At 43.9% G+C, this 25243-nt stretch overlaps 1 protein-coding gene across 11 annotated transcripts in view; it reads right to left on the bottom strand.

Annotated features, from left to right (window-relative positions):
* The window catches only part of Myt1l (myelin transcription factor 1 like), a 402403-nt gene that overhangs the window by 267960 nt on the left and 109200 nt on the right, over positions 1–25243 (bottom strand). For all 11 annotated transcript variants that reach the window (XM_029541111.1, XM_029541118.1, XM_021202071.2 and 8 more), the window contains exon 3: positions 15410–15516. The gene's annotated coding sequence lies outside the window, so the exon portion shown is untranslated. The remainder of the gene's footprint in view (positions 1–15409; positions 15517–25243) is intronic.

Genomic DNA, 25243 nt, shown 5'->3' with positions numbered 1-25243 from the left:
ATTGGGTTGGAACATAGACTTTAGCTCCTGAGCACGGAGCCTCTGTGTTGCATTGGAAAGTGAAGTCGGTAGCTGGGGCGAGTTACCAAGCAAGGAAGAAGGCTGCCCTTTGCTGGACTTGGCAAAAAGGAAGGGGCATCTGGAGTGGCCTTCGACCCGTTTTCTTCTGGGTTCAGGCTTAAGGATGAACAATCACAGAAAGAACCGTAAGAGAGAAGTGGGCACTGGAGAACACAGAGATGCAGAGCACTAAAAAAGCCGAAAAACCGGGGCTTGGGAAGGTAGGCTGCAGGTGCAGAGTTAGTGAGAGCCAAGGTCAGAGCCTGGTCGGGAAGAGGGATTAACACCATTCCACCTGCTACCAATTTCAGGTAGCTGCGGGTGCCGAGTCCCCAGTAACACTCAGGAGCATTTTCTGTCAGGCTGTAATCCTGTCCCTGCTCAGGGTTTGCCCAGGGAGAACCACTGGAATCAAAAGAAGAAGTCCTTTCAACTTTTCTGTTCTTTAGCCCCAAGGTACAAAATTCCTCTATTGGATAAGCTGCTTGGCCTAAATAAAACTTAAAACTAAGATTTATTAACTCAGTACTGTCTTAGCTATTTAAAAAATGGACCTTGTTGGCACCTAAAGTCAATGAGGCATTGATTGTTGACCTGGAGAACTAGCCCAGCTTAAATGTAGACAAAGACAGCTTTGCTCCTCAGTGTGCAGGCTGCAAAGGCCATGGGCACCGAACAGCTCAACTGTCAGAGAGAGACAGCATCCCACTGGAGAGAGTTCAGGATTCACAGGACAACAGAAGCCCCTACATGATATGCTTGGCTCAGTGGCCATGGGAGAAGCTCCCTGTCTTCAAAATTCTTAGTGTGCAACAGAGTTCTTTCTAGAAATTGTGTTTAAAATGTGGGCTGAGTAAGACATAAAAATGGCCGTCTCTAAGTGCTTCCCCTTTCTGGAGGGTTCTCCTGTGTTAGCTACTATAGTGGGACTGCTGGTTATGGGCCTCATTTAACCCCAGGACAGCCCCTGAGTTAGGCATGAAGTCAAAATTATCCAAACTGGTGTGTCTAGGAATCAGGGCTTGAAGCAGGTCTGGGAATTCTAAAGCATCAAATTTTCCTCTGTGCTATTAGATTTCTGAACTCTATTGAACATGAAATAGGATGTGCTGGGCAGAGTGTAATCCTCTGTTGATAGCTTCATACCTGTCATGTGCAGAGCCAGCCAGGGAGCATCCTAGAATGGTGGAGAGCCATTTGCATCAATTTATCTCCGTTATGTTTCCCCACTGAGCTGAGAGCAGCAATTTTCAATCCCACAAGTGCTGTTTTCAGGTCCTGGGTGGCTCAAAACCCTGTCTGTGCAGCCCAGTTAGGTGTTTTTTCCTATGACCCTCACTTTGCTCATAGGTTGAAGGAGCCTTCCCAGTGGTCAAAGCAGGAGAGCCTTATTACCCAGCAGCCTCCAGTCCAGGATGGACAGGCAGGTAGGCAGACAAGTAACAAGATTAAAAAAAAAAAACAAAAAACTATTATCACTTCAAATGAGATCCTTTTTATAATAAAGTCATTTTCTAAAGTGCACAACAGAACCATTTAATGTAAGAAGTCAAACTTGGGATAGCTGAGCCAGGATGTCCTCAGAGGACATGACTGTGTTTTGGCTCAAGGACCCAGGGACAGGCTTTCTGGAATGGGTTTGTATTTTAGGGGCCACCCACATTCTCAGCTCCATCTGGAAGTTTCTGCTGAGAGTTTGTCCCCTCCCTCAGGAGCTGGATGGTGTGACAGGGTAACCTATTCTGCCAGGCAGGCAGAGGGGTACGCAGGAGTCAGTAAGACATCAGTCATATCTTCAGAGATCACAATAAGGGAAGGTGGGGGGAGAGAGGGATTGAATGTATTGTGTACGTGTTTGAAATGACTAAGGAGCAAATTTAATTAATAAAAAGGAGAGCTCTTTCTTCCTCATGCAAGTGTAGAAAATAAACATCGAATTTAAAAACCAAATGTAGATTAGATGTTCATTGTGTTCCATTCATGAGAGCCATCAAAGCCTTTTCCTTTATCACAAATGGGACACAAGCTGATGCTTTCAAGTCTCTCCTTGGGTTACCTGAGAGGGAAGTTGGAGCCTTCCCCACCCAGGTTCTAGGGCTGCACAGGCAGCAGTACCCCAGACCAAAGGTCTGAGGTCTGCAGAAGGTAAAGATCCGGGACTGGAGCAGCATGGGAGAAAACCCAGCTGAGGAAACCAGGTCCTAGGAGGGTCTCAGGAGACATTCAGAAAGGAAAAGGAAAAGAAAAAGGGATTGGACTTGGTCAAGGTTTTTATCAAATAAATATAAATAAAATAAAATAAAAAGTAAAAAACTGTTTTGTGGGCTGAGATGGACCAGCTGGTAAGGGACCTGAGTTCACATCCCCAAAACCCACTTGAAAACCGAGGCACAATGACTCATGTCTGTGACCCCAGGCATGGCAAGAAGTGACAGACAGGCAGGTTCTTGGAAGTTCACAGGCTAGCTAACGTGGCCTACTTGGCAAACTTCCAGGCCAACGAGAAACCTGTCTCAAACAAAAGGAAGACTAAAGATTTCCTCTCACTTCTACCCACACATGAACATACATGTAACCCACAGACATGTATTCACACCTACACATACACAGACACACAGAGACACAGAGGCACACACATACACACAGATACAGACAGATACACGCACGCACACACACACACACACAAAGACAGACAGACACACACATACCCATAAAGATAGACACAGGAACACACAAGGATAGACACAGACACATGCATACACACAGTTATACAAAGACAGACACACACACATACAGAGACACAAAGACAGGCACATATACAAAGACAGACACAGACACACAAAGACAGATACAAACAGACACACTCATAAACATAGACATACAAAGACAGACACATACATATACACTGAGACACCTAGACAGACACATACACAAAGATAGACAGACACAGACATACACAGACATATAAAGACAGACAGACACATACACAAGATAGACAGACACAGACATACACAGACACACAGACACACACAGACACACACATACACATACGCATACACATACACATATACACAGAGTTTTGGTTTTTTGTTTTGTTTTGTTTTTTGTTTTTTCTTTTGTTTTCAACAATTTGAGAGAAATCCCAAGATTTCATTCAAGCTCATTTGGGCACAATAACATTTTGATCAACTTACAATTAGCTTGGCAAAATACATATTCTGTGGGGAGACTAGAATGTGACAGGCAATTTACATAACTGTGGCACTGTTTTGCTCTTCAGAATCTGAGGCCCTTCCACAGCACACAATACAAGCAGGTCAGTGCACCTCCACCCAACAAAGCCAGGATAATTTTCAGCCTTGACCAGCATGTCCTGGCATGGGAAGATGCAGATGTACGCCGTCTCAGAGGGGAAAAGGTGGGTCCCTACGTCAGGCTTAGTTCACATGGGGGCTTTACCAGTTTCATAGGAAGCAGCCTGCCACCCTTATATAATCAAATGTCTGTGGACTAGACTCTGGTCAAGCAACCATTTTGTAACATCACCCTTACTGTTTAAAGTTTTCCTGCCCATTTGGGGCGGGAGCAGCAGGAGGGAGGAGCCTCAGCGCTAGGTGGGCGTTGCTGCTTCACTTCACTGTTGATGGAGAGCAGCAGTTTATCTTATCTCTGTGTTTCTGCCATTGACATCAGTGGCCCACAAGGAGTCTGGATGATGTATGAGCACACGAGAAAGGACACCAGGATAAAAGTGGAGAAGTACACACTTTATGAATACTTCGTGGGGGCCAAATGCTGCCATTTCCCTCCTGAAACCGCTACCTGCTTCAGTACGAGGCATAGACACTTTGCTTTTTTATCTCATTTAATTTAAAAGAAAAACCTATCGGTTGCCATAGAAATATGTTTTCCTGCTGACATTGTTATCACAGCAGCTAGTTTGTGGATTTCACAACCAGCAGCAAGTGCCTTTCTAACGAATAGGGATGGTTTGTCTCCCTAAACGCCTACAGACAGTAGGTCCCCGGCAGGTCCCTCTCCAGAGGCCCAGCATCACAGACCAGAGAAGCAGCTATGAAGACTCTACAGCCAATTTCTATCACCCTGGACTCTGTCCACTCCAGCCCATTTCCTAAGGTCCAGCTCTCCTCCTACAGGAGACAGAGCTTAGCTTTCTCTTACCCTTCCTCCCACCGCACGGCCATAAGCACCATACACGATCCACCCAGATCACACTGCCCACAGCAAGGAAGGAGCTTTTGAGTATGATCACGGAGATAAGCCCTACAGAATACCCTTGCCATGCATATCGAAAGAGGAAGAACCTTCTGATTCCTTGCCATTGTTTCCTGTCTGCAGGGAAAGGTTTGGCAGACTCACGGCGAGCCGTGAAACAGCGTGTTTGGCACAAAGTCACCTCGACAGTAATTTGCATGTTCCAGGCTGTCATCTCCAGTCTGTGCCTGACAAGGCCTGCCGGGGTCTATTGGAAATGTGCACAACCGCATAACGCCTGCCTTCTCCGTTCCTCACGTCCGAAAGCAGAAGGCTTGAGCTAGGGCTGCTCACTGTTCTGAGTGGAATTCATATTAGCCTCCCACTGTCTATGCAGCGTGGCTCTGCTCTCAGCCCACTCACTGCCTGCACACAGGTCCTGTGTGTGTGTGTGTGTGTGTGTGTGTGTGTGTATGCGTACATGCACACATATATGCACACACAGACACACAAACATTCACAAACTCATGTAGACTTACACACCTCTTTGACTGACTGAAGCTAAGCACAAGGGCATTGCTACTGACATGCAAAACTGGGTGAATAGTAATTGGTAACATCATGTCCTTCATTAGCAGGTGAGAAGGGCAGATAGATCTGGGTCTCTGCACTCTGGAAGGGCCTGTGTTCATTGCTGAAGGACACCTGGGTATAACACCATCTGAACCCCTACTTAGAGGATGTCCTGTCCGCTAGTGTATACTACTGTGTACCATGTTTTCAGGACTGCTGTATAATCTTTGAGACAAAGACAACATTAAATACCAAGTCTCTATTTTATTTTATTTTATTTTATCAGACTGTGGCCATGTCAAGTATGCATGAAGGTGAGTTGGGGCTGAATTGTCCAGCTCAGTGTCATCTAGAGGAGTGCTGGCCCCCATGTCGGGTGGCAGTGAGCAAGCTACACTAATCAAGAAATGATGGACCTCCCTCGTCACAAACCAGGATCCTTAGGGATGCAGGCCGTGCTCCGAGCAGCACAAACAGCTGCCTAAGCCGTAATTCCCTCTCTTTGCCTTGATCTGCAGAGAGAAGCTAGGGAGATAGTAAAGGTTGATGATATAGCACATGACTGTAAAGAACGTGTCCAGCTGACAGCACTGGCTTTTCCACCTTAGTGAGTTCCAATAGCTTTACACCTCACATGCAGTAACAAAGGTGTGTGCTCCTGACTCTCGGTGACCAACTGTACTGACCACACATAGCTGGGCTATGTCTGTACCCATAAGTGTCACAGAAACTAAACCACTAACTTCACGTATAAGCAATTGGCAAGTTGCTACAACAATCTATAGATTACTCTTGGGATTCACCAGTGTAGGTCAGCACTGCCGAGAAGCCAGAGGTCCTTCTCATGGAAGCCACGGGGCCATTGGGAAGGTGATCATGGAGCAGAGGGAAATGTCCTCCACAGGCTCGTGTGATTAAGCAGTGCCTTTTCATGTCTTGGTGCTATACTGGGAGGTTTTTGGAACCTAGGGATGGTGGCCTAGGTAGCAGAATGATTTGGTCCTGAGCTCTCTGCTTCGAAACACACTAACATATGCAGAGCTGGTGCGTCTTGCTAGCCCTACCACTGATAGATCCGACTTGGTCATCATGCCTTCCTCATCAAGCTAGACTGAAGGATCTGAAACCCGGAGCCAAAATAAGACCTTCCTTCCTTTAGATGTTTCTATCGGGTTTTGAAAACAGCAGCGAGAAAAATAATAAATATACTGAGTAAGCAGTAGTGTTGCTGTGATAAACCTGTCCATGTGATTGTTAGGGTTTTGAACTAATCTGTGGAAGGATTGGAACCATAGACCACGGGAGCCCTAGAACGCTGTAATCAGGTTTACACGGGCCATTCCAGTGGGTGTATGGATCAGAATACAAATGCATGCAGCAAGCATGTTGCTCGGGTTTCAGATAGGAATGAAGAGGCTGCTGGGAAGGCATTCTAGCTAAGGATTTGTCTCCTTTCTGTCCCTGTTCTGACAAGTTGAGTGGGGCTGAATTCCAGAGGAATGGACTAAATTATTCAGAAGAGGAAATTTCCAGATATATTTCCACTTAGGCTGCAGCATGGCTGTTCCTTGATTTTTAGCCAGATTTATGGAGGGTGTCAGGGTGGAAAAGTGGAACAGAATGATGTAAAGAAATGTCCTGAATTATTTCTAGTTAAGTTACACAACAACTCGGATGTTTCAAGGTAAGCTGCATTTGGGGAGAAGAGAAAAATGGCAGGGAGGAGACAGAAAAAGGCTGGCCACCAGGGTGCTCCACCACAGATGTACGTGGGTCTTACCATGTGATAACAGTAAAGAGTTAAAGACAAAACCAAACCTCCGAAGGACCAGAAGGGTTGTGTGGGGTTTACTATACAGACATAAACATGTTTGAGGATGGGAAATGGAAGGAGAGGATGAGCCATATTTGTAGTCTCAAGTGATGGAGCTGAACAAAACTATGGCCATAGGGCTGGCTTGATGGGTCCTTGGAAACCAGATGGAATGGAGGTGGCACACAGGATCCTCAGAGGGGTAGATTTCTGAGTAGCTGTTTTCATCCTTAAACATCAGAATCTGTGGGTCATTGATTTTCAATGCTCATACCTTCATCTTGACAATTGTGATACCATGGGTGTTGAATTGGGAAGACAACTCTACTACAGACAAAAAAAATAAAGCACCATTGGTGGTCCTTGTGTCTGTGGTTACAGAACCTCTTGGAAAGGGCAAGTGTAGGGTGAGCAGCCCACGCCTGGCTAGCAGAAGCAGGCATCTCAGCTCGTTCACTCCCTCAGGACACAGGCACACGGGCAAAGCTCCAAACACACAGACGATGGCTCAAGAACAGAAGGTGACATTTGGAGCCAAAGCTTGGTCAGCAAGCTCTGAGGCCCTACCTGGTGTCAGATCTTTAGGCCACCAGGTTATCTTAATGTCATTCGTTTGGGACAAGAGTGTTGAATCAGCATAAGGGAAGCAGGGCGAGAACACTCATGTCACAGATAAACTTGTGTGGCCATGCCCTTGTCAATCTTCCATGGGACCAACAGCAGAGCCTCAGCTCTGTGAACACCCGGCTCTTCCTACCCTCTTCCTAAGCACACAGACATTTACAGCAGCCAGGTCCCTTGTATGGCCTGGCATCTGACATCTGAGGAAGAGAGGGCTAAAGTTGGGCATCCTGTACCATTCCTGTGTCCTTCCCCCATAAGAAACCTACACCATCCTCACAGGGCCCCAACATTCTATGCTATCGCCCCAGCCCCCTATATGACTTACACCATCCTACATCCCCATAGGTGTCCCAGCCAGAAGAGTTAGTTATACACCGCTTTAAAGCAGAGCTGTTCTGTTCGTGAGCCTTGCTTGTGAGTAGCACATCCCTGTCCACAAGTCCTCATACCAGGATCACACTGAGTAACATTTATCCCCATTGACCAGACCAGGATGTACATCAGGATGTAAACGCAGCAGTGTAGCTGAGGAAAAGCTTGTACTGGCAACTCATCTGTGGCTGTTTGTGAGTGCCAGATGCCATGGCCACGGTCCTCGTCCTCTGCTAATGAGGGGAGGCCGCTTGTTGGTGTTTCCACAAGGAGCCTCTAGGAGAAAGGTCAGCTTTTCTCCAGGGAAATTAGGAGCAGAGTTCACAAGACTCTATCCACAGAAAGACTCAGTTTGACGCAGTAACAAAATATTTACTTGAATGTTTAAGAAACACATTTAAAAAGAAAAGTTAGTATTAAGGTTAACTAGTGATCTTATGGTCTATATTATGATACTGTGAGAGTGGAGTATATGAATCATACAACATATATACATGTACATACAAAAGCAGAGATGTGCCCACTTACAGATGCTCATACATTCATGCTACAGATGCACCTCATACCACATGCATACACACAATCACATATACATGACAAAAGATGTGCACACCTATACATGCATGCTTCCACGATGCATGGACTACAGACAGCAATCATGCATGTAAACACCATATGCTCCACAAGCATACAACACATATCATATATGCCCACATATACAATGCTCACATGCATGAAATCCATTTATATACTCACTACTTTTTGAGTCTTTTGAAAGCAGGCTGCCCAAATCAAAACAACTTAAACCTAAATACTTCAGTATTTGTCCTTCAAGGGAAAAAATCCCTATATTTTCTTACATAATATATGGATTACTTTAACCAGAAAAATTATATATATATATATATATATATATATATATATATATATATATATATTTCATTATATTTCATGGTCGATATTTATAGCTCCCCACTTGTCCATCCATAGCTAATTTAATAAGTAAATTATAACTAATATACAAGCTGCTTGCCCCTTTAGTGTTCTCAGGAATTTTTGCCATTACTGTTGCTACTCATCCATTCCACAGCTATTTCTCGAGCGTTATATTTAAAACCACTTTATTTAAATAAGTTGAGACTCTGCCCTTAAGATTATCACTCTATTATCAAGTAAATGAATAGTGTAATATGTAATCTCTTAATGAAGATTTTGTAAATTAAGTTGTAATTTAGAATTTTAGGGATTGGAACATTTGTGAGATGTAAGAGCTATGGGGAAGGCAGGCTCACAAATGTGTTGTTAGCCAAGATGATGTCTTCTGGCCTTTTATTTATTCTCTACTTCTCCCTCCCTCCCTTCCCCTCCCTCCCTCCCTCCCTCCCTGTTACCCATCCTTCTTTCTTCCCTCCTCCCCCTTTTTTTCCCTCTCTCCTCTCTCCCTCTTTCCAACCTCTATAACCACCTTCTACTCTTTCCCTTTCCCTTTCTTTTCCTCCTATCCCCCTTTCTTTCTCCCTCTCTCCTCCCTTCCTTTCCAGACTTCTCCATCTTTCTTATCCCTTGTGGCCATCACCATCATACCTTGATTTGTTTTCTTTATTTCCTAACTCAGATTTTAACCATTCAAATCAACTAGAGTCTGTGCATTAACCATCAGTCTCAAATGGGATTTTGAAACATCCCTGTGGCCTGATGTCCAGGGAACAACCATGACCCGCTTTTCATGGCCAGAGTTCAAGTCCAAACGCCTCATTCAGGAGCTTCTGGTCTCTACAGGTAATGTTGAACTGCTCATATCTATCAACTCAGAGCGCCTAAGGGGCACATTAGGGACTTACTTGAAAATACTTCTGGGTTTCTTATAAAGTTTGTTTTGACTATGAAAGACATTTGCATGTTTCAAACGTAAAAAAGCAAGTGATGAATGAATGAAGAAAAATAATGAGAAATTTCTCGCCGGATTCTGAATTATCTGCAGAAGCACACACAAACATTTCTACTGGCTTCTTGTCATCCCTAGATGCTTTATGCAAATCTAAGCAAATGTTCACATGTGTGCAGCCAGAGCCTTACTGCTCTTCTGCATCTTGCATTTTTCTTTGACAAAATGTCCTTGAAATCCTCCTGCAGTGGTTCGCGGAGCACCACTTCATTTTTGACACAGCTGTGAAGTGAAGGCACTCTGATTGGAAAAGCTGAGCACACAGCACGGATATAAATCAGTGTGGCTCTGCCTCAGTCTTTTATGGTAAAGCCAGTGAGTCTTGGTCCTTCATGAATAGTAATGAGAGGGCCTGGGCTGTGTGCAGCCGTGGAGCTACATGAATCAGGCACTGCTGTGTGCAATGATAACAGCCCTGTGACATGGTACCTTCCCACTATTTCAAACACAAAACTGATGAGAAGGTTCCTTTATCCTAGGTCTCCCTAGCTCATACCTCCATCTTTATCATATTCCTATGCCCTCGCTGAGACCTTCTGTGGCTCCTGCTAGATTCTGTCCAGTGGACTCTCTCATCCCTGTCTCTCAGCGTAGCTCCCACATCCCTGATTCCCTAGCACTTGCCTAGATGATGAGGAAGCTCAGTAACTGGCCAGAAGAGTCCTCTAAGAAGCTTCCACAGACGCGCATTTCTCCTGCTTTGGTACCACACTGCAACTGCCACTTCAGCTGCTCCACTTTTCTTTCTATAGTGTGTTTAGCTTTTGAATATATACATTAAAGGATACCCCCACCCCCAAATTCAACAGTTCAACACCAATAGCTCACCAGTAGAATTCTAGTTCCATTTCCCCACCTAGTCTCTGGTATGCAGTGCTGGCTTAAAGATACCAAATGAATGTCTAGCATACGTTTGTGTGTAGGAGAGACATGGAATGATTTGTCTAAAGATGTTTTATTGTAGAAGAAGAGAAGCATCTATCTACTTTTGTTATAGGCAAACTTCTTTCTCTTCCTGTACTGCTACAAGAAGCAATGAGTTAAGAAGCCGAAGAAATAGGGAACCTCTAGTCAGTGGACCATCATGTATGGATCTCAGGATGTGCACTGAGTAAGTGCTCCAGGCCAAGCTTAGGAAGAGATGATGCTTCCAGGAGGCTGCAGGGGAAGGGTTCTGCAGAGACGGGTGGGAGTTCACACGAGCAATATTTACCAGTGGTCATCCTGACAGCTCCTCCTAGTGAGGAATTCCTCGTAGCACCTGTCTCCCTGGAAACTGGTCCATTCATGGCTGGGATCAACCACCCACGTGCCATACAGAGCAGAGCAAGCCTCGTACTAAGAGCTGGAGCACAGATGAGCCCTGTCTTTCACTGCAGGAGCTTCAAGCTCTGCCCAGGTCTCCTTGGTCTGAGAACACTGGGATATAACAGAAGCAAGACAGAGTGTGAGGTCTGGCATGGGGCACTCACTCCACCAGCAGGCCTCCCCTAAGCTGCTTCTTTGTAAAAGCTGTGGAGACCAGATCCACCTCCCTAACAGTCTTGTAAGAGCTCTAGGCACCAGGTGGTGACTGACTCCAGGTGGTGATGGAGGAGGTTGGTTCTCCTCCATCCTCCCTCATCTCAAACACAGCACAAAGGCCAAGACTGTGCCCCACCTTCTGTGTCTCATGAGTCAACACCATGCTCTCTAGACTTTTTCTCAATTGCTGACAATACATGATGATTATCCTTTAACGGATGGGGAAATCCGAGACTCAAATTTCATGGGGTGAAGGCGGTAGTACTTGTCCCCTGGTCTGGCCTCTTGGGATATGCTGCTCTTCTGTAATGCCCTGTGTCTCAAAGCCCATTCTTCCTGAAGTGGAGTGACATCAGTGTTCCCTGAAGGTTGTTCCCTCACTCAGGCACTACATGGAGTTACTAAGTAATACAGAATATGTTGCATGTGCCGATCTATGTTTCCACTAAAAATCTGTGCTTCAAATTCTTATCTTCAATAAAGTAACCTTTGAAAAATGTCTATGGTATCATTTAGAGTGATTCCTGAAATTAACCCTTTTAGAAAACTTGTGATACATGAGAATTTGAAAATAACTATCTTTTGTGACTAGTATTTTATTTTCTTTGTATCTTTCTGTTTGTTTTCCTATTATGTAGTGTTTGGGAAAACAGGCCGAGTGTATTGTGTTGTAGCAAGTCATGGGATAAGCTCCGGCCCTGCACAGTAGCTCCAGCCCTGCACAGTAGCTCCCGCCCTGCACAGTAGCTCCGGCACTGTCCCAGAGACACTTGCACAGGGGTTGCCAGTTTTCTAGGCTTGGTAGGCTTTTCCAGTGCTGTGTGGTCTGTGTAGCCTCTCTTCCCTGGGTGTCAGAGTCACTTGGTGTGAGAGTGAATCCTTACTGTTGAGTAAGAAGATTTGGCATCACCTAGGAGACACACCCCTGGGGCCTCCCTGTGAGGGTGTTTCCAGAGAGGTTTAACTGTGGAAGGAGGATATACCAGGGTTTCAGCTTGAATAGGGAGAAAGAGAGAGCCAGCTGAACACCTTCCGTCTTTGCTTCCTGACTGCAGATGGAATATGACTTCCCCTCCATGCCTTCCCCCTTCATGTCTAGCCTGTGTTCCTCTGAACTGTGATAAAAATGAAACGCTCTCTTGCTTTTCAGTCAGTCATTTTCACAGCAGTGAGACGTGCACCTGAGGGATCTCAAGGTGGTCTGCGGAGGAACGGTGTTGCCATGGAAATACTAGGAACTCCTCAGTGAATTTTGTAGACTTCCTGGGGCTCACTTGATCACAACAGACTGTAGGATATACAGCACCTACTGGCTCAGGCTAGGCCCTGAATTGCATCCTTTAACAAAAGCAAGCTCTTGATGGACATGCCCCCCCAACATGTCTTGCTGTGGAGTCTGTAAGGAAGAACTAGCATGGGGCTCCCATCTCAGAAACCAACAGGATTACCAGCATTCCTGATGTCCCATCCTTGCCATCTGTAATCATTTTGCAAAGAGAGTTTTCTTGGGATCAGCCCTGTCTGATTGGTCTGGTATTGTCTGTGGCTCATTTTTGTATGATGGCAGTGACTCCTGGCCTCAGAGGTTCTGCAGGTATAGCCCTTAAAATGTTTACTCTTCGCTTCTGTTACTTTATTTTCTATCATTAGAGCAAACAGTCGACATGTCAACTCGATAAAAAAGAAAGGGTTATTTTAGCTCACAGTCTGGAGGTGTCAGTCTGCAACTGACTGGCCCTTGGCTTTGGCTCTATAGTTTGGTGGCATGTCATGGAAGAGAAAGTCTGTTTACCACACAGCCTGAACATGCAGGATGGTCTTGGGTTTTTTATCTCCCAGTAAGGACATACACTTGTAGTAACATGCTTACTGTTCAGATAGAGTATGTGAATTACACATATATACACACAGGTGAATGCCACCTCAGACACAGTTTCACAGAAGTGGAAATGGCGTGTGCGCACACACACACACACACACACACACACACCCCACACACACACAGTCTCTGAACACTTCAACATACATTTATACTCAATGAACCAGTTTATATTGCACATTCCTAGTGGCCCATCTGATGAAAGGTCTAACTTCCTAGTACACATGGGCCTTTGGGTGGCATTTAAGATCTGAGCCTCCACACCTAAGCAGCACAGAATGCTACCCTGAGCTGTGGCACAATTATCTGCAGATTGTGATCTAGTTCATGGCCATATAAGCACTGATATTTTATTTCTGCACTGGAGGGAGGATCATTATAACTCTAAGACCAGCTTAGACTACAGGAGTGGGAGACCCTTCTCCAAAGACCAAGGCAACCAAATACACAAAATCACCTCACCCTAAAGTCACAGTGTAACTGGCAGTGTCTTCTTCCCTTTCTGAAATTCCACACATGATCTTCACCTTCAGTTACCATCAAAGCCAGCATGAGACATAGCTCACAAGTACTGAGGACCGGATGGCATCATCCATGTGAAATGCATGTATTTGTATCTTTGACTATCACTGTTTTCTGACTGGATCTGGAAGCCAGGAGCCCTCACACCCAGAACAGTCTGCTAACACGTGCTTAACTAATCACATGAAGTCATAGAGAAAGTCATGAGAACAAGGGGTGAAGAGATTAGAGGCTTCAAGAAGCCCAAAGACATTTTATCTTCTTTAAGCAAATTCAACTTGCTCAACCAACATATACACATAGACATACATATATCACACATACACATGTATATACATATATACATACACACATATACATATATGCATATACACATATACATACAAATACATATACATACATAGACATGGACACATACACATATGCATTACACACATAGACATAGACATACATAGACATGGACACATACACATATGCATATACACACATATACACACATATGTATAAATATTCACATATGCATGTATACATACATGTATACATGTATATGTGTATGTATATACATGCAAGATATATCTTGCAGAATCTAAAGGATGTCATGGTTGAGATCTTATAGAAGGCCAAGTTCATCAGCACATACATGGATTGCTTTTTTCAAAACTAGTTGCTACCTCTTCATTTTTGATGCTTTGTTTACTTTCCAGGAGGTTTGTATTAGACACTTTTAATTAAACTACATTGATAATCTTCACTCACCTGGAAACATTTATTCAATGTTAAAAATTCCAATTCAATACAGGCTCATGAAAATATCACTTTGGTAGAAAGAAGTCCACTAAGCTCTCTCATCATTAAAACTCAGTGAGATCTGGCAAAACCAGGAAGCCGGTGTGCGCGAAACCTGAAGTTCAGGGATGTAACTGGAAGTGTGAGGTAACACTAAACCTGAATAGGGTCTGTTGTTGTCTGTGTAGTTTTTTTTTTTTTTAACTGCAAGGAAATGTACAATTAAGCCTAATGCCTTTCCCAAGCTGAACCAATGAGCACAGTGGGTTTCTTCAGGGGAAATGAGTAGGGTATAGAAGGGAAAATAATGGGAACAACCGTGACCTATTACTGCAGTTCACAACGCTCTTAAGACAGCAGCCCCACCAGGCTGTGGCATATGGGAGTCAATAGCAGCCTCTCATTTCCACAGAGTGGGATGGAGTTCCATTACCAGACAGGCAAATGGGGTAGTTGGCAGACAAACAAATTACTATTGCACTGTGAACCTGAACATTCCGACCAGAGCTTCCCACCCAGAGAATCCCGAACAACTGACGTTTTACCAGCCTTTCCCTTTCTCCGAGAGAGCTTCATGCGCTCAGGAGGAGAGCAGCAGAGGCTTGGAAGCCAGGGCACTGCACACACCCACAGGCCGAGCTTTGACCTGTTCTGAGGTCTGGGACACATTATGGTCACCCAGGTCTCTGGTTCTGACACCTGGCAGCAATCCCCTAGTGTTATTATTTTTGCAGCCATCCCACCAGATCAGACCAGAATCCCTTCTAGACCAGAATTTGTTAACTCAAAATATGGCCTCTTCTGCTTTGAGTGTAGAACCTGTTTGCAGAACACATGATGATTTTAAAGGAGACACAGTCCCATTCTCTCACAATCATGGCCCAATAGTGAGTCACAGCACCTACAGGGCACTATGTGTCCCCATCACGTCACCCATGTATAACCGGTATCAAGAACAACAGAGCACCCTCCAATTAAACAGCAGATGCTCTATAACAACTATGAAGTGGCCGTGTGGGGAAATGGATGGTGTAATGTCTGCCCCCGCATAATTTGAGGGGTGACCCACGGCATCAGATAGGAAAGGACTTGGTACCTGAGTACACTCTCTGGGTCCTCTTTGGACCAGCACTGCTGGCTCCCACCACAGGACTTGGAGATGCTAGCTGGCTGTTCTCACCAATTCCTCCTCGTGTTCTTTTCCTAAAGGACAGAACAATAAGGACACAGTTAGTGACAGGAGGCAAAGGCAGGCTGACTGTGCATGACAATTAAAACAGCTGTGTTTAAAGACAGCCATCCACATGCTAAGAAGGTGTTGTCCAGAATTCTTGATTTCATGGCTCAGTGTGTAAAAGGCATTCACCATCACATCTAATGAGCATAGTTAGATAGTCCAGGAGAGAACGGACTTCCACAAGTTGTTCTCTGACCTCCACAGTACACTGTGGCAACACCCCTCCCCCCATACACACAAATAAACAGATAAATAAATAAATAAATATGAAAAACAATTTAGTTTCCAGGCAGTGGTGTCCCCTCCACAGATAAATACATAAACAAACAAGTGAGCAAACAAATAAATGTAAAAAATATTTAGTTGCCAAGTGGTGGTGGCCCACACCTTTAATTCCAGAACTCAGGAGGCAGAGGCAGGCAGATCTCTCAGTTCGAGGCCAGCCTGGTCTACAGAGTGAGTTCTAGGCCAGTCTGGACTACACAGAGAAACCCTGTCTCCAAAAACCAAAAGCCAAAAAACCAAACTAAAGCAAACCAAACAAACACATAAAAATTTAGTTAATTCACTTTGAAATCTGAGTTATTTGCAAATTTTAAATGCATGCCCTATTTGACTAAAACTAAGTGCATATAATAACAGTTAGATTGACCAACTCCAGGCAGTCTATGCAATCATTATCTTCCTCATTGCTTTGATGAAATCAGGAAGCCATGCAGGTGAGAAATATTTTATGTTAATTTCTTAGAAACTGGGTTTTTTTTTGCTCATACAAAATACAGTTTGGCAATGCCCAGGGGACCTCCACATGTCACCCTGCTTTATCTTTAACATAACAAACAAAAGAAATTATCTTCATGAGTAGAAATTTAGAATATATCTTATTAATTTTGTGCGATGTCATGGTTCTGATTTTTAAAAACCTAAATTATTTCAAAGGATACCATCAAAGAAAGAATGCATTTAAAAAATGAGAGAAAAACTAGAGACTCAGATGGAGAGAGCTAGAGAGCTAGGTGCCTGGCTGTTGAAACCATTGTCTCTGATGCTAAGCTCCAATTCAGAGGCCTCATTAAATCCAGTCTATGGCAATAACAGCCGAGGTGTTAATGGGTGGCAGTGAAGTGTGGCAGGGAATGAAGAGACCCTCAGGGCTCTCCAGTTTACATCAGCCACATGCAGCAGCGTTACCATAAATCCTCTAAAAGACACTACGCTCCACTTCTCACAGGCTACCTGGAGATAAGTCAGCATTTGGAGTGCTCAGCCAGGGGACTGAGAGGCCAACACCAGGCTCCTACATAATGAGCATGGTCTGTAAAGCACTGCTAGAGTGGATTCTCCTGCTTCCCCTAGTGAGAGCACACTAAACAAACAGGCAAAGGACAGAGCACTCTAGAAATATACCAGGGAGTTCAGAAAGCTTCCGGTTCCCCACCAACCAAATCAGGCTGAAAGCTGGAATAATAAATGGTGTTGGTATTATGCTTCTAAGTCTAGAACCATTAGTTTGCCAGATCCTGTGACATTCTTAAACATGTTAAAGTTTTAGTACTTGACCGTGGATTTCTCTAACCTATAGTACCTAACACCCTCATGCATGCACACAAGCACAGATGCTTACATACTCCCAATCAAGAACATGCTCTCTCTCATATATATATATACTCACGTATACACAGCTACATGCATACTATAGCATACACACACACACACACACATCTATACTCATACACATATATCTCCATATCTATAGCTCAAATGCATGTATGCTTGATTATGGACACACATGTGCATAATTCACACACAGATGCAAATTCATGGTCCCATACACAACCATGAACACACATGCACATTCATTCCCACATATGTGTGCACTCACCACGTATCACACATGCATTCACCTACATGTACAGTCCTGCACACACTCATATATATATATATATATATATATATATATATATATATATATATATGCATTTGCACATGTAACTTTTACATGACAGTGGCAAATGTCCTAGTTGCTATCAGTCAGTCCTCCCTTCTAGGAGCCAGCTACTCAGGTATTCCTCCATATTAAAACCTTTTCCATCCTGGGACACTGACCACTGCAGCTCAGAATCCAAAGCCTCCGTCTTGCAAGACAAGAGGGGTCAGAGTACAGAACCTCCTGGTTCATGCTGTCAGTAGCTGAAGGGGTATCTCTGGAATTGGGCTTCTTTTAACTTCTGTGCAACTGGCACCTGCCCTCAAGGTCAGATTATGGGGAAGAAATGAGTACACAAACTCAAGGTACCTGATTTTTAAATGGTAGCACTGTTCTTTTCACAGATGTTATGGGGTCACATGGCTTGGATGACCCCATACTCAGTTATATTCACACTATTGCATATATATATATATATATATATATATATATATATATATATATATATATATATATAAAAACATATCCATACACACATATCTATATATCTATATCTATGCATTCAGCAGTGGTAGGAAACCTCCCGAACAACAGGACCACTGGTGTTCACCTTCTCTACCCAACACTCACTATGCTGGGATACACTGAAAGTTGATCCTTTAGCACCTGTTAGTTAGGGTTACTGTTGCTGGGGTAAAACACCATGACCAAAGCAACGTGGGGAGGAAAGAATTTATTAAGCTTGTTTTCATATCACTGTTCATAAAGGAAGTCAGAACAGAAACTCAGGCAGGACAGGGACCTGGAGGCAGGAGCTGATGCAGAGGCCATGGAGGGTGCTGCTTACTGGCCTCTTGCCATGGCTTGCTCAACTTGCTTTCTTACAGAACCCAGGACCACCTGTCCGGAAATGGCATGACCCATAATGAGCTGGGCTCTTCTCCATAAATCACAAATTAAGAAAATTCTCTCCATGCTTGCCTATAGCTGGATCTTTTTGGAGGCACTTTCTCAACTGAAGCTCTCTTCTCTCTGATGCTTGTATCATGTTGACATAAAACTACCACTACAGCACCCCAGACTTTTTCAAAGACTTCCCAATGCCCCATGGTGTACGTGGCACAAATGGCTTTTGTGCAGGAAGCTGAGCGACTGATTCGAGGCAGTTCTTCAGTTTAGTTGGCTTGGGCACATTGAATGCCCTGAGCACTGGTTGATGGCATCAGGAATCACTCCAGAATGCTTTCTGCCCCGCCATGCTTCTAAAGGGGCCCTGCTAATGGTGGGAATGATGAGGCTCTCCCAGTTTCAGGCCTGGGAGGTGTTCCCTGCATGGTCTCTGCTCCTGGGGCCAGCACTTGACTTGGTGCGCCTGAAGCCCTGCAGGCCTGACTTGTCTGAGGTTTCTCAGGGCACAAATGCCTTTTGTATAAGAGGCTTCAGCTGCGAGGGAGTGCCTGTGGGCCACTGTCAGGGCTCCACTTTCATTCCAGTGGAAATGATTTTAGCTTTTATAGTGTTTTTTTTTTTTTTCTTGATTGTAGGAGCCAGAAGTGAAGCATAAAGGACACCTGACCACAGAATCAACATACCTGGGCTCACAGGGGCTCAACTGAGACCGAACCAACAATTAGGGGGTCTGCATGGCCCTAACTTGGGTCTTCTGCATATATGTTACAGTTATATAGCTTGGTCATTTGGTGGGATTCCTAATGCAGGGAGCAGGGACTGTTTCTGACTCTTTTGCCTGCGTTTTGGACCCTTTTCCTCCTGCTGGGCTGTCTAATCTATCCTGGATATGAGTGGAGGTGCCTAGTCTCATTGTAACTTGATATGCTGTGTTTGGTTGATATCCCTGGAGGCCTTCCCTTTTCTGGGGATAAATGGAGGGGGAGTGGATGGGAAGGGAGCTAGGGGGAGGGACTGGGAGGAGAGGAGGGAGGAGAGGCCGTGGTCAGGACATAATACATGAAAGAATAAATTAATAAGAAAAAAATTTAAATTTTCCTTTTTCAGAGCTCTGTATGAGCCTAGGCTAAAACATGAGGGACATGTTTTGACAGTGCATCTTCCTCAGGCCTGCAACGCTGAACAATAAGATCCAGGCAACTGCCTGCCAGTCCTCGTGCAGCAGAGGGAAGAGTAGACGTCTGGGTGGGCTGAGGTGGAGTTAATAATGAGACCTCATGAGACACAGTCCAAGGACTCTGTCCTGAGCACGGTTTGCGTTCCTAGACTGGTGTCTCCGCACCATCTGGACCCGAAAGGCAATTTCCAACAGGACTTCCTTATAGTTTAGTGGTCACGTCTGGAGTCCAGATGGTGGAGAGGAAGCAGTGTGTCCCAGCTGCCTGTGGGAATGAACATCCCTATGACTTACATACACATCCCTGCCTCCTCTCCCCGTGTTTCTACTGATGGAAGGACCACATTCTGGGGCACGATAAAGGACCTATGCTAATAATTTATGGGAACTCTCTGGTTCACCATCTTCCCTGCTGGAATAGGGTTGTGTTTCCCTTCATGCCAAGTTAGCCATATGTTAGGAGCCCCACTCCCATGCTTACGTACACACTGTTTCAGAACAGCTTGTGAGATGATAATTCAATTTCTTACATCTATGAAATTCAAAGTATGTCCACTTCCAGATTTTCAGAAGAGAAAGGAAGGAACCTTCACAGAAAATAAAGACTATAATAAGCCGGGAAGGCACATTACAACAGAATATGTGACGACATCTTAAAGAGAGACAGCAGGACATCAGAAAAGGGAGAGTCATAGCAAAACTTTTCTTCCCGTGTTTAAATGTATGTGATTAGAGTTGAAATCAATTACAGATTTGATTATAGAAGCCAATATTTTGTGTGTTGGTATGCATCTGGGCAGTGCTGAGAGTCCGAATTTCCTTGCCATGTGCAGATTTTCCTATCACATTGCTCAAGTTTCATTCTTGATACTGTTAACAAAACACTGGGCAAAAGCAACGTAGGGGTGGAAAAGGTTTAGTTCAGCTCCCACTCCATGTTGGAGAGCATCAGAGCTAGGAGTTCACGGTGGCAGGGGCTTGCAGCGGTGAGTCACATCCATGAGAGGAGAGAGAGAATGAGCTCCATGTGCCTGTCTGTCCTCACTTCACTTTGTCTTTCTTCAGTCCAGGACTCAGTCATTAGAACATGGTCCAGGGTCTAGGAATTCAGTTGTGTGAGAGGAATTCCGAGTGATGGTAAGAACATTCCAAAAAAAAAAAAAAAAAAAAAAAAAAAAAAAAAAAAAAAAAAAAAAANAGAGAGAATGAGCTCCATGTGCCTGTCTGTCCTCACTTCACTTTGTCTTTCTTCAGTCCAGGACTCAGTCATTAGAACATGGTCCAGGGTCTAGGTTCATGAACTGCTCTGTTTGATTCAAAATTTTTATATGCTTTTTTAAGGGATTGGTATAAAAAAAAAAAAAAAAAAAAAAACCAAAAAACAAACAAAAATCAAGCAATAACAACAACGAAACCATAACAAACAAACAAATAACCACAACAAGACAAGGGTCTTGTAATCTCAGTTTCTTTAAAACAGAATTATCCTTGGAATGTGTCTGTAAGCTTCTTCCAAGTGTATTGGATAAGAGCAAGTTTACTTCCGATTATTCATTATTGCTTGCTATTTTTATTCAATCAAATGTTTAAACTATCCTTTATATGCCTCTATGGAAAAACATGTCTTGCCACATGTGGCTTGTTCTTGTGATTATATACAGTTTGAACTCATAAGCACTTATGTGATTGCTCTTAACCCTCCAAGTATGAATTGTCTGGGGCTCTGAATAAAGTTGGCTATGACATGAGACTTCAGTCTGCCTCATTTATCAGCTCCATTCTCCCAGGTCCCATAAGCTCTACTGGTGACAGTGGTGCTCCCCACATTCTAGGTAGGTCTTTCAAACTCCATAAATTCAGTTAGGAAAATCTCTTACAAACCTGCACGGTTCCTTACCTGGGCTTTCTTCTAAGGCAATTCTAGATTACGTTAAGTTGAGTAAACTTAGCATATCACAAGAATCTCTCTAGGCCCTGGGTAGGATTGGTGCTGATAATGAAACCGTGATTTAATCAGGGAGTGTGGTTCCAACTGATAACATGAAGGAGATCAATGCTCAAAGTTTACAACGTGGAGGTATAAACAGACATGCTGTGTATAACAAGCTTAAGATGTGTCTGTCCTTCAGTTCAGACCTGTATGCACAGTCTCCATCTCATGGCAATCTCAATCCTGATGCATAAAAGGCCTCCTGAACCCACAGGGACGTGACCAGAGTCACCAGGACTCTGACTTAGTGCCTAGGATGGGATATTAAGGGTTTTATCCTGACTGTTGGGTGTGTGGAAGCAAGGGAAATGAACTTCCAAGCAGGCTGAAGTGGAATACCCTTGTCAGGAATTTGGCAGAATGTGTGCTAATTTTGAATATGCCTATGCTGATTTAACAATTTTAGTTCCTGGTATCTACCAAATATGTTTTAGTCACACATGTGCATAAATGCATGTTAAAATTGCCATTACCGTATTGCATATAATCAAAAATCTTGGGTGAAATGAATTGATTCGATGATTCGAGCTAAAACATGAATCTAGAATCGATCCTTGTGCATGACAAGCAAGACAACAAAACGGATGCTGCACGGGACACAGTCTAACACTGTTGAGACACAGGACACAAACCAAAGCCCAGTGCTCTACCTGTGCTTCCTGAGTAAAACACGCATGCACAGAGTGCCAATGAGGGTGCATATAAACCATAAGCCAACAGAAGTCATGCTCAGAAAGACGAGTGAGAATATGGGATGGGAGAGCATCCCTACCTTTCCCTATAGATACTCTGTTAAAACTTGATTATGAAATCAAATTCATGTGCATTTATGTCACAGACTAAAATGATGATATCATATATCCATTACTAGTTTCTAAAGTATACATTTTGATTGCTGTAAAGAATGATAGATGAACTTAGGTTTAAAATGTATACTTCTAAAGTTGTGATAATTTCATGACATTTAAACCATTCACTGGCACAAGGTGTAGTTTAAGGTTGATCCTAGGGCCTATTGTTATGTATACACCAGGAAACATCACACCAAGGAAATCACAATGAGGCTCTATTAGTGCATTATGGCGTATTCTTCCAGATTGAACAAAAATGATACAGGCAATTAAAAGCATAGATAATTAAAGCTAAGAATAATCAGTTATGGGGAATATCCTTATTTTTCTTTTCTGGGTGCTGCAGCAATGGTAGGACAATTGGCTGTTTATGTTCTCACGGAAGCCAACCATGGGCAGTAAGGATCTATCTCTAAGACACTTTGCTAGCAATGGACACGCTCAAGAGCATAGTAACGCTTCATGCAGAATGTGAAAGGTAAAGATAATAGTAGCTAAAGTGGACTGTCCTGGGTTTTGCTAGTGTCTTTGGGCAATTGACAGACCAAATGGTTGTTTCTCTCCTTGAATCTGCAGCTTCACATTACCAAAGAAACCCCAAACCAGAAGATGTCGACCTTGTTTGCCTTCCTTCCTTTGGCTCCACCCTGATGTCCCCTTTTGCCGAGCTCTCATCACCTCCATACCTGTTCCCTCACTGTCTCTTATTCTTCCATACTCTTAGAAAAATCTCTGGGCTATTCCTCATGGCGTGTCACACACCCGCCATCTATCCATGGTTACAGTACTATTATCACATTATAATTCTTACACCTGAATTACAATTTAAAATTTAAAGTGGCTTTGCACACAGACTTGTAGATAGAGTTATGCCAATTACATGGGTAAAGAAACTGAGCCCTTGACACAGAAGACGGAAGCAGAGTTTGGAAAGCAAACATGCTTACTCTGGTCTTGACATCTCCTAAAGCTTGGCTAGACACCTAGTTCGTAGGTTACACTGCCTTCTTGAGAGTATAATAGATCTTTGAGTCTGGACTCTCCACCCCTAATCCCAGCCATGATTCTATGTGAATTTCAAAAAGTTGTTGTCATCCTTCATATCATATCGAAACATTTCTTTTTTTTCTTTTGTTTTTTGTTTGTTTGTTTGTTCGTTTTCGAGACAGGGTTTCTCTGTATAGCCCTGGCTGTCCTGGAACTCACTCTGCAGACCAGGCTGGCCTTGAACTCAGAAATTCACCTGCCTCTGCCTCCCAAGTGCTGGGATTACAGGTGTGTGCCACCACGCCCAGCCCTAAACATTTCTTTAGTCAGATACTTTTAAGATTAGTGTCTAGCAGGACAGCCATCTTCTGGCCAGTCCCCCTGAGTTACGTGTGCAGAGGGTTTTAGCTGCTGTCTCCCTTACGCCCCCTTTCTGCTGTCGCTGTCAAAGATGCTGAGATTCTGGGAGACAGAGATCAACAGGAGTCAGAGAAGAAGAATTTTGTGACAAGTATCAACTGCAAAGCAGTAAAATAGACTTCTGAATTATTTATGGCATCCAGTATAGTACTTAGGACACATGTACACTTGAAAATCTTTAATAATCAACTGGAAAAAATACAAATATCTAGCAGCTATTATTAAAGGCAAAGATGGAGCCCAGGGCTATCAGAATCAGATATGATACCCTAGTTGTGAGTGTATGTGTTAGAAAATACCTCAAGCACGCAAACAGAGACATGTGCATGGGTGTGGGGTGGGTATGTGCACAGGGGCACGTTCCACTGTTGTTTCTGAGGTATGGCAAGATTCAGGATGATGTCATTAATTACTCACCAGATTCCCAACATTCCTGCAAAGAGCTGCTTAATGAAAAAGCCATTTGCAATAGCAAAATTTCTTAAAAATCTAGATAAATTGTTGTCTTTTGTGGGCTGTCGTTGTAGAGTATAACTTGAATGAAGGCTATATACGAGTAGAAACAAGAGGAACCTGAGTTTGTGTATGACCCTTGCTGCAGACATGTCCTGCTGTGTGGAGATGGGGCCTTGGGCCAGGCATAACTGACTGATTATCAACAGTTACAGTTACTGTTCTTACAAACAAGTTGCAGAAAGGTGTACATAGGACAATGAGATTCCTCTGCACAACTGTGCCTGTTCTTCTTGCTCACTCTTTCCCCTGTGATAAAAAAAAAAAAAAAAAAAAAACTTTCAAAGATGAGGTTCCATGTTAATTCCTTTATCTGATGCTCAAAATAATCCTGAGCCCAGGGCAAGAAAATCTCCACCAGCTTTGTCCTTTAGAGAAGCCGATGTCCGGGAAGGTGATCTGCTTGAGATTACAGAGCTGGTGCGGACCGGAAGCTTCCTAGCAGAGTGTGGCCTGCCACCCTACTACTGGCTCCAGAATTGTGGGCAACTTTGGGGGCAAGAAATCACTGTGTCCCCAGGCTTAGTTCTACTTATCCTCTGGGAACCCTGGCCAGGGAGAAGTGGGTGTTTCCTGCCTGTAGGATCTGCCATGAGGAACTTGGGGAGGGGCACAGCTTCAGAATGTTAAACCAGTCTATGTCAACTCTTAAAATCGAACACCAGAAGTTATTCCTTTCGGTATCACTTTAAATAATTTCAAGTATAATCAGTCCTGGAAGAGCTAGAATGTAGAGTCATTATAAGGAGGATAGTTAAATTTTTGTGAGGTAGATGTTGTTTCACTCCCTCCCTCTCCATCTCCCTCTCCATCTTTCTCTCCCTCTCCCCCTCTCCCCCTCTTCGCTCTCCCCCTCTCCCCCTCTCCCTCCCCCACCTCTCTGTCCCTCTTCCCCTCCCTTCCTTTCTCCCTTCCAAAC

The sequence above is a fragment of the Mus pahari genome, chromosome 7, assembly GCF_900095145.1.
Source record: "Mus pahari chromosome 7, PAHARI_EIJ_v1.1, whole genome shotgun sequence".
Taxonomy (NCBI): Eukaryota; Metazoa; Chordata; class Mammalia; order Rodentia; family Muridae; genus Mus; species Mus pahari.
This window is presented reverse-complemented; position numbering and strand designations above follow the sequence as displayed.